Source organism: Myodes glareolus, chromosome 17 (genome assembly GCF_982192425.1).
Source record: "Myodes glareolus chromosome 17, mMyoGla1.1, whole genome shotgun sequence".
Taxonomy (NCBI): domain Eukaryota; kingdom Metazoa; phylum Chordata; class Mammalia; order Rodentia; family Cricetidae; genus Myodes; species Myodes glareolus.
This window is the reverse complement of record NC_142042.1, coordinates 21,046,707-21,056,505: the sequence shown is the minus strand read 5'-3', so window position 1 is coordinate 21,056,505 and position 9,799 is coordinate 21,046,707.

Below are 9,799 nucleotides of genomic sequence, written 5' to 3'. Positions count from 1 at the left end.
CAGAGATTGGAGGACAGATCCTTAAATGCCCATCACAACAACTAGACAGAGTGCTTAGAAATCAGGTGGAGGGGAGGTCTGAGCAATAAAACCACTTCCTAGGCAGCAGGGACTGCGTGAGTCAGGGCACAAACCCCGCGGTGACAGCTACAGGCCCTCTAAATATGCCTGTGCAAAGGAACAACGCTCTCGGGATCCTGGATGAAGAAGCTGCAGGATGTTTAGAGAAGGGTTTTAAATCACGGTGGCAAATGACCAGCCGTCTTGATGCTCTGTTTGCGTTGGAACCTTGCAGATCATAAACTCCCTCATTACGCTATTGTTTCGTTAGATGGAGCAGCAGAGGCTCAGGGATCTCTGTGAAGTTCGCTGTGCAACAGCCTTAAACATCAACTAAAATCCTAAGAGTTTTCACAACTCCAGAGATCCGAGAAAGCCCAAAAGCAGAGGTGAGGGAGAATCGCAGCCCAGCTGCTTTCAAGGATATTCTGGCGTTTGGGAACCACCTTATTGAGGTATGACTGACACACAAAGAACTGTGCATCCTTAATGTGCATAACTGGATGAGTGTGCACTTGCCAGCCATTACCTTGGTCTATGCCAAACATTCTGGGACCGTTTCCTCCTGCCTTCTTGATAAACAGCCATTATCGGTTTTGTTTCACTAGCGTTGTTTTCAAAGTCATCCAGACTGCATTCTCTAATGTCAAAAGCAACGTCAAAAACCTGCTCCAGGTGTCGGAGAGACCCCTGTGCCTCTGCCTCTTCATTTCCGACACTCTGCACGGTCAGATTCTTGTTGTGTAGCAAATGACAGAAAACGATCCCTGTCATAGTCAGCTTCAGCTGCCAACTTGAAACCAATCTAGAGTCACCCAGGAAGAGGAAACCTCGGGTAATGAATGGCCAAAACCCAAATTGGACCACGGTCAGGTTGATGAGGCTTTTTCTTAGCTGCTTATTGATGTAGGAAGCAGGTGGGTCTGGGCTAGATAAGAAAGGACGCTGAGCAAGTCAGCAAGCAATGTTCCTCTATGGTCTTCGCTTCAGTTCCTGCCTCCAGGTTCCTACGTGGGTTGTTCTTCTGGCTTCTCTTGATGATAGATTGTAATCTGCAGGCTTGAAAAAAGAACCTTTCCTTTCAAGATGGTTTTGATCAATGTTTTATCACAGCAATGAAAAGCAACTAGGACAATCCCTGAAAATGTGGTGGGTTTTTTTTTTTAAGATTTATTTTTGTGCATGTGTCTCCGGGTAAGCATGCCATGTGTGTGCAGGCGATCACAGCATCCAGAAGAGGGCTGTCGTTGTTTTGTGGTTTAACACTTTGCTCTTTGGGGGCCCGCCACTCAGCTCCCAGATGGACGCTCAAAGACGTTTTTTTACTCACGAATGGCCGGCCCTAGCTTGGCTTGTTTCTAGCCAGCTTTTCTTAAGTTAAATTATCTCATCTACCTTTTGCCTCTGGGATTTTACCTTTCTCTATTCTATATTCCTTCCTTTCCTTCTTACTTTATAGTTGGCTGTGAGGCCGGTCCTTGGCATCCTCCTCTCCTTTTCTTCTTCTGTTTCTTCTCTCTGCCTGCCAGCCCCACCTATTCTTTCTTCTCTGCCTTGCTATTGGCTGTTCAGCTCTTTATTGAACCAATCAAGTGTTTTAGACAGACAAAGAAACACAGCTTCACAGAATTAAACAAATGCAACACATCTTTGTATCATTAAACAAATAAACCACAGCCTAAACAAATACTACAAATCTTCAACTAATATTCTACAACCAAGGGCATTGGACCCCCTGGAGCTAGAGTTACAGGCCACAGTGAGCTATTCAGCATAGGTGCTTGGAAGTAAACTCGGGTCCTCTAGAAGAACAGAAGACACTCTTAACTACTTGGCCATCTCCCCAGCTCCTGAAAGAATGGTTTTAATCATAGCTGGTCTTAGTAAGAAAGTCATGCTATACTCTGGCTCTAAAAAGCCCATCTGAAGCCCAGCCTTGTTCTCCAGCCTTTGGTGCCCTTAGGTGGTGGAAACTCTGGAAGCCTGGGTCTAGCTGGAAGTAGTTAGACCACGAGGAACATGATAGTGAAGGGCATGTTGTTATCTTTATCCTTTTGCTCTGCACACTTCTTGTTTACTTCCCAGCTGCCGTGAGGTGAACAACTTTTTCCACCAAACACAGCAATCATTATGCGCTGCCTCCACGCCAACCTGACCACCAAGGAGTTCAATGGCCACGGTCTGAGGTGTCTGAAACCATAAGCTGAAGTGAACCTCTCCACTTCTTAGGTTGATTCTGTCAAGTATTTTAATACAGCTCACAAAGCCACTAACCATTTGTTTCCTATTATAACATAATGCCTGAGACCATGTATTTGACGAAGACAGCAGGTTTGGACTGGTGGGATGGCTCTGCAAGTAAAGGTGCATGCCACTAATCCTGACTGCCTGAGTTTGGTCCCTGAGACTCACACTGTGTTAGGAAAGAACTGACCCCTGTCGGCTATTTCCTGACCTCCACATGTGCACCGATACACACATGCACAAAGGAGTAATGGGATCTGAGCTGGAGACCTCACAAAAGCCAGATATGTGTTACGCTTGTCTAGCAATCCCCCTGCTTCTGCCTCCCCAGTAGCTGCGAGGTCAGGCTTATAACATACCCTTGGTTTTTTGTTTGTTTGTTTGTTTGAGGTTCTCTTGGAGCTAGCAGGCTAGCATGGATCTCTGCGCCTCTACAACCCTCCCTACTTTGAACAAGCTACTCTTATTGACTTCCAAATGTTCCACTTACAAAACCCACCTCCATAGACTCTTGGGGTTAAATTTCCACTACATAAACTTCGGAGGGACACATGTAAACTATAGTAAGCATTTAACACTCATAAAATCTACCCTCTTGTCAAGGCATATACTCTTTGTGGTTTTTTTTTATGGCACTGTTAGGAGAACTAAATGATAAAAGAAATCATATCACTGTCTTTTTATCAACTATTGAACACGGAAAGAAATAAGATACTTAGGCAGTACTAAAACCAACTCCGTCCAATAGGGGAAGCCTTATGCTTTGAACAGCACTTTGCAGACCTGAGGATCAAAGAAATTAACTTCCTTCAAATCACAGGCGAAGAGCAGAACCAGAACTGAAGTGCCAAAATTAAATTAGACGCCAAAAGGTTAGTAACCCCAATGACTTGGGGAACCCAGTCATTCCTTTTCTTCTGATTGGTCTCTTCATTCCTGAGCCACTGCTGACGACAATAACTACCACACAGCATCTGGGAAAACAAATGGAGGTGATGCATGCGTCTCTACTCTGCCAGGCTCAGTTCCTTTCCCCTCTTCCCTGACTGTTTTACTTTGCTTATTTTGTGTAGCCCAGGCTGGCCTCAAACTCACTACATAGCTGAAGATGGCTTGAACTCTTTCGTTTTTCTGCCTCTATCTCTCCGGGGCTGAGACAGCAGGCCTGTGCCACCATATCTGACGTTCAATAATTTTTGAAAGTGTTATTTTATTGCTGGAGAAGCCCTTAATACACATGCTACTATCTGAACCAACTGTAACTGTACAGTGCAACACTGTTGGCTAGAGATAGGATGTTGTACAGCACATCTCTACAGCTTATTAGCTTGCACAACTGAAACTCCATGTCCAGCAGTTGGTCATTCTCACTACCTCTTCCTAATAGCCACTCAGAACCAGAAAGTCCCTGGGAAAGGATATAGCAGGGTCCGGGAGACACATCTTCATTGGTGAAGTACTTGTCTTGTAAGCACTGGGTCCAGCGTTTGATCACCAGCTGCCGTGATTAGTTTGTTTGTTTGTTTGTTTAAGCCTGGTATGGTGGTGCCGTGCTTGCAACCCTGGTGCTGAGGAGACAGAGACAGATAGGTTCCTACGCCAGCCTAGCCTAGTTGGCAAACTTCAGGCCAGGGAAAAAGAGCTGTGTCAGCAAACAAGGAAGATGTGCAGCACTGAATGCAGGACTCCAGCCCCGGCTTTAGTCAGGCCGTACACGTGTGCTCACGGGCACACCAGAAGATGCACGAACGGACAGACATATAAATCAATGAACAGAGCCAGAAATATGCTTCCATGGCTAAGGACAAACCTAACCACATGAGTTAGACGCCCAGGACTCGTAAGGTAAAAGGAGAGACCTGGTTCTCAAAGGTTGTCCTCTGACCTCTACACCTGCTCCATGCAAGCATATATACATGTACATGCAGGCATATATATATATATATATATATATATGTATATATATATATATATATATACACATGCTCAATTAAAAAAATGCAATAATTAAGAGAGTTAAATAAACAAAGGTAGAAATCTGGTCCATATGTAACCTTCCCTTTCTTTGAGACAGCATCTTAAGATGTAGCCCAGACTCTCCTCAGTATGGTGAGTTTTCAGCCTCCATCCTCTCCCCCACTTCCCCCCCACCCCCGTCTGGGACTGCAGGTGTGTACCACCCTGCCCACCCTGTTTGACTCATTTGCCAGTCTCCTTCAGTTTGGCATCTCAGGTAAGGCAACATGATTGGTTTAGGTCCTAGAAAATCTCAAAGACCAATTGGAGCTGCCAGACCGAGTATGTGCACTTTAAATAGGAAGAGGGAAGGGAGTCCTGATCTCAGAAGTGCTGTACCCAACCAGGCGCCACTGGTCCTTCGGTGTGCAGTCTTCTAATTGGCCAGACACTGAGAAAGAAAAACACTGGGAAATTACCTTCTGGGGAATCCCAGCAGCCTACTTCAAATGCTAATTAGTTCCTGGACTCAGTGCCTAGTATTCAGACGCAGTACCAGTAGAAAGAAAGCCACGCCTTATTTGTAGAGTCCTGTGGTGTCTTGTGATTAGATCTCACTTCTGGCTAGTTCCTCTTGCCCTCATTGGAGATTCTCCATATAAAGTATTTTACACTTTACTGACATATGTATTTCAAGTTCTTTTTTTTTAGGAGATAAAATGCCCCACCCCTATGATATTAGATTATAGAGTTAGCAATTATGCAATTATCTTTGAGCCGATTTAGACCTACCCCTTCTCAATTTTTAGGTGAGAAGCTATGAACCACAGTGATTATCCTGGGCGACAACTTGATTTTTGTTTTTATGCATCTTAAAAAGAAAAAAAGGAAGGTCACTGTCTTGCTCTAAGGAGGAAGATGGTCCACCTGAGATGGCTGGGGTGACACCGTGTAGTGGATGCAACTCTGAAGAAGTAGGAAGGGAGGATGGGGGAAAGCGGAACAAAGAAAAGACGCCACACCCGGGATCTTCGAGTCAGGCTAGTGACCCGTAGCAGTAAAAACACAGGATGCAGCAGATGAAATGGGTTTATGTTTGATCTAGTTACTTCTCTGCTGCCGTGATAAAACCCTCTTACCAAAAGCAGCTTGGGAAGGAACGATTTGACTTAGACTTCCAGGTCCCAGAGCATCTTGATGGAAGAACTGAAAGTCCTGGAGGAATGCTGTTAGTGCCTTGCTTATTGCCGCATTCTTGCTTGGCTAGCTTGCTTGCCTTCCCTCCTTTTCTTCCTTCCTTCCTTCCTTCCTTCCTTCCTTCTTTCTTTTCTTTCTTTCTTTCCTTCTTCCTTTCTTCATTCCTCCCTCCCTCTTTCTTTCTTCCTTCCTTCCTTTCTTTTTTTTTCTTTTTCTTTTTCTTCCTTCCTTCTGTGAGAGCCAAAGTTACCTTTTAAGTTTTAAGTACTGTACATTAGAGATCCTTGATCTACCAATCCCTTTCCCAGGGCAGATATGTCCTGAAATGCTGGAGGCTGTTGTTTATGGGAGATAACAAGCCTCATGTTTTCACTCCATTTAACAAGTTTGCTTGACCCTTCTGCACCAGACGTGCTTGATCACCCGCAGGAAATAAGACAGGACATACTCTTGCCCCCTGACTGGACATAGGTTGGAGGTGTGTCAGGATGTGAGCTTGCCCATAATTGGACCTGATGGGAAATGCAATAAATTATGGGTTTTCTTTCTTAAGCTGCTGCAAACTGTGGTTAGGGCCATTTCCCAGGAACCTGGGTGTAGACCTGGCCAGAGCCCAACCACCTGATCAGTATTTAATTAAAGCTTACTTCGAATTTGGCTTTAAACTGTGGTAGTGGTCTTATTCTCGATTGTGGAATTAACCCCCCCCACACACACACCATTTTGAGACAGTTTCACTATGTGTTCCCTCAAGCTCAAAGAGATAGATACACCTCATCTCCTTTCCTAGTGCTGGGATTAAAGAACTGCATCACCATGCCCGCTTAACTAGCTTTTGTATAGAGCCCAGGACCACCTGCCTAGGGATGGTGCTGCCCACAGTAGGCTAGGCCCATGTGTATCAATTAATAATCAATATACAATCCATAGATGTGCACATAGGGCAATATGGTCTAGGAAGTTCCTTACTTCAAGCTGGCCTCTCATATGTGTCAAGTTGACAGGTAGATCTAACTGGACAGTGTTATATGAATAAATAAGAGACTGTACAGAAAGTTTGATGAGAAACAGTGTGTGAAAGAAAGTTTCGCCAGGTGTGACAGCACATGCTTTTAATCCCAGCTCTCAGGAGGCACAAGCAGGCAACTGTTAGAGGCCATCCTGGTCTACAGAGCAAGTACCGGGACAGCCAGAGTATGTAGAGAGACTGTCTCAAAAACCAAAGCAAAAAAAAAAAAAAAAAAGAAAAAGAAAGAAAAATAGAGACACAGAGAGAGAATTCTAAGCTATGTAGAATGTGATGAGGTTGCAACATTCTTACCAAAGATGGAAAACACAGGACAAATAGGAATTGAAAACCATTTGAAAAGATGTGTCAAAGTCCGAAGAAGCTTAGAGGTAGTCCCAAGTGGCTAGACATAATAGACAGGCACTCCACGCTTCAGAACTGGATGGATTCTTCTGCAGTAAAGTACATTAGGAGGACAAATGTGGACCCTTGAATGGAGTCTGTGGGCTTGACACAGATGGTCGGGCGATAACACAGAGTCTAATTTCCTAATGGCTATGCTGTGGCTTAATTAGGGCAGCACTGGCATTTGCCTAACATGCATCAGGTTCTAGTTGTGATCTCAGGCACACACACACTTTCCTAGTGGTTTTCCTGAGCATCTACTTGTTTGCAAAAGTGTGTATATCATTAGCCACAGTTGTGTGTACGGCTGAGGAGCCATGCTGGGCAATCTGCCCCTCATAATACAACTGGATCTAGATACAGCCCTAGTCCAGTACGCTGCTGTCTCTTTGAATTACTATAAAAATTTAGATATTACTTAATAGGCAGTACAAGTTATGTCATGACATGGAATAACTATTATAAGCAACCCATTATAATGTATGAACTTGATATGTAAAACCAAGTTTCAGTATTAAATCAGAAGATCACTTAAGCAGTTTTGCTAAGGGTAGGGACGTAGTTTTGGGGTAGAGCACTTACCAAGCAAGTATACAGCCCTGAATTCCATTCCAATGCTGCAAATAATTTTAAAAAAGAACTTTACTTAAATTTCTAAATGTTGTTGCTTTCCCAAAGTGAAATTTGAGTCAATTAAAATTACTTTAAATTTTTTTTGACACTTTCACACTTATATTTAATGAATTTTAGTTATCTTTGCCCCTATTACCCTTCTTTTTGTTTTGTTTTGTTTTGTTTTGTTTTTCAAGACAGGGTTTCTCTTTGTAGCTTGGTGCCTGTCCTGGCACTAGCTCTTGTAGACCAGGCTGGCCTCATACTCGCAAAGATTCACCTGCCTCTGACTCCAGAGTGCTGGGATTAAAGACATGAGCCACCACTGCCCGGTCCCTATTACTCTTCTTTTCAGTGACTCTAGATTGTATCAAGTTGACATAAAACTTGCCAGCACAGTGTAAAAGTACATTTTATTCAACTTTTTGTAAACTTTCTAAACATAAACATTCAGCAATATAGTGTCGATAAGTAAACTCACCAGAGAAAAATACATGAACACGCTTAATGTTGAAAGAAAGTCTTTATTTGAATGGGGAACTTGCCTGAATTGTGCAGCCCCAATATCCTCACAGCACTTTGACTTTTATGCACAAAAGCCATATCCTAGTTGACATAATTCAGTTAACAAGAACAGTTATCAGGCAGCAGAACCACAGAAGCCAAAAAGCAAAGTTAGTCGTTTAGGGACTTCCCTAGGTACTGGAGCCATGCACTGGGTCTTTGATGGATTAGGTCTTTGTTCCCATTTTGGCAGGTGTTGGAACCCACATGCTGGGTTTTAAGGTCAGAATGGTGCCTCTAACGTGGCATCGGTTGTGCCAAGGTCTGGGAGCCTGTCACAACCTTGTGCTAATGGTGTGACCCTTCGAAGGTCCAACATACTCCAGAACAGTCCCTGCTCCCAAGACTAAAGGGGAAACACAAGTTGGAGTCCATGGACTTTTGGGGGGGGAGGCAAAGCAGATATTGTTGTTAGGTAAGGAGGGGGTTGGAGGAGAGAGATAGAGAGAGTGGATGTGAGAGAAGGAGGAGGTGAATATGATCAAAATCCATTCTATGAAATCCTCAAAGAATTCATAAAAAATATAATTACTTGTCAGCTCTATACTTGCCAGTATAGATCCAATTGCTTCACTGATGAAGAAATGTTAGTATCATAAGATGTGGTTCTTGTTGACCGATTAGAGAAAAGGGTTTAGTTTTATCTCCAAGATACTTTATAGTCAAGTCATCAATTAAGTAAACACATTTTTCTTTTTACATTTTAAAAAAATATTTATTTTTTAAATAAAGAAAAGTATTTATGTAATGTGTGTGTGTGTGTGTGTGTGTGTGTGTGTGTGTGTGTGTGTGTGTATGCACGTGCATGCGTGCACCTGCCTGAGTTCCTCTGTACCATATGTGTACCTGGTATCCAGGGAGGCTAGAATAGGGTGCCGAATCCTCAGGAGTTACAGGGGGCTGTGAGTTTGCTACAGTGGTTGATGTGTGGATGGGGTCCATGTGGAGATGTGGGGTTTTTTCTCCTACTCTATGGGGTCCAGAGATCGAATTCAAGTCATCAGGGTGGGCAACAAGTGTCTTTCCCCACTAGGCTATCTTTCATGCCATAAATGAATATCTTCACAGATGGTCAGAGTCCCACCTGTGGTCTCTTTCTCCAAGAGGGTATGGAAAAAGTTTAGGTTTTCTTATGATGACTCAAAATTATGTCGTAAGAGCAACTTTTTCTAGTATAGAAGGTTAACTAAATATCTCAAGCAATTCCTTAGAAATCTGAGCAGAAATAAGTAACAATACTGAGTATTTGCTTCAAACTGAATTATAGAACACTACTCAAAGCAGCCCAAAGTGCAGTTAACATGGCCTGGGGTCAGTGGGGGACACAACTTATCTACAAAGTTTTTAGGACATAAAACTATATTTTGTGCTGGAATTAAGGTGAACAAAGAAATCCGGGTGTGGTGGTATATGCCTTAAATCCCGTCACTTGAGAGGCAGAGGCAGGTGAATCTCTGTGAGTTCAATGCCAGCCTGGTCTACAGAGTGAATACCAGGACTATCAAACAGAGAAACCCTGCTTCAAAAAAACAAAACCAAAAACAAAGCAAAAAAAAATGAAAACAAAAAACAACAGTCAAAAAAAAAGAAAACGAGTCAACATCGGTACTATATTAAAAATAAGGGATTGCTGACACTATACTTCATAACTCAGACACCTGGGAGGTAGAGGCAGGAGGATCAGAAGTCCAACGTCTTCCTTGGCCACACAGTAAGTGCCAGGCCAACCTGGGCTGCTGGAGACCAGAACAA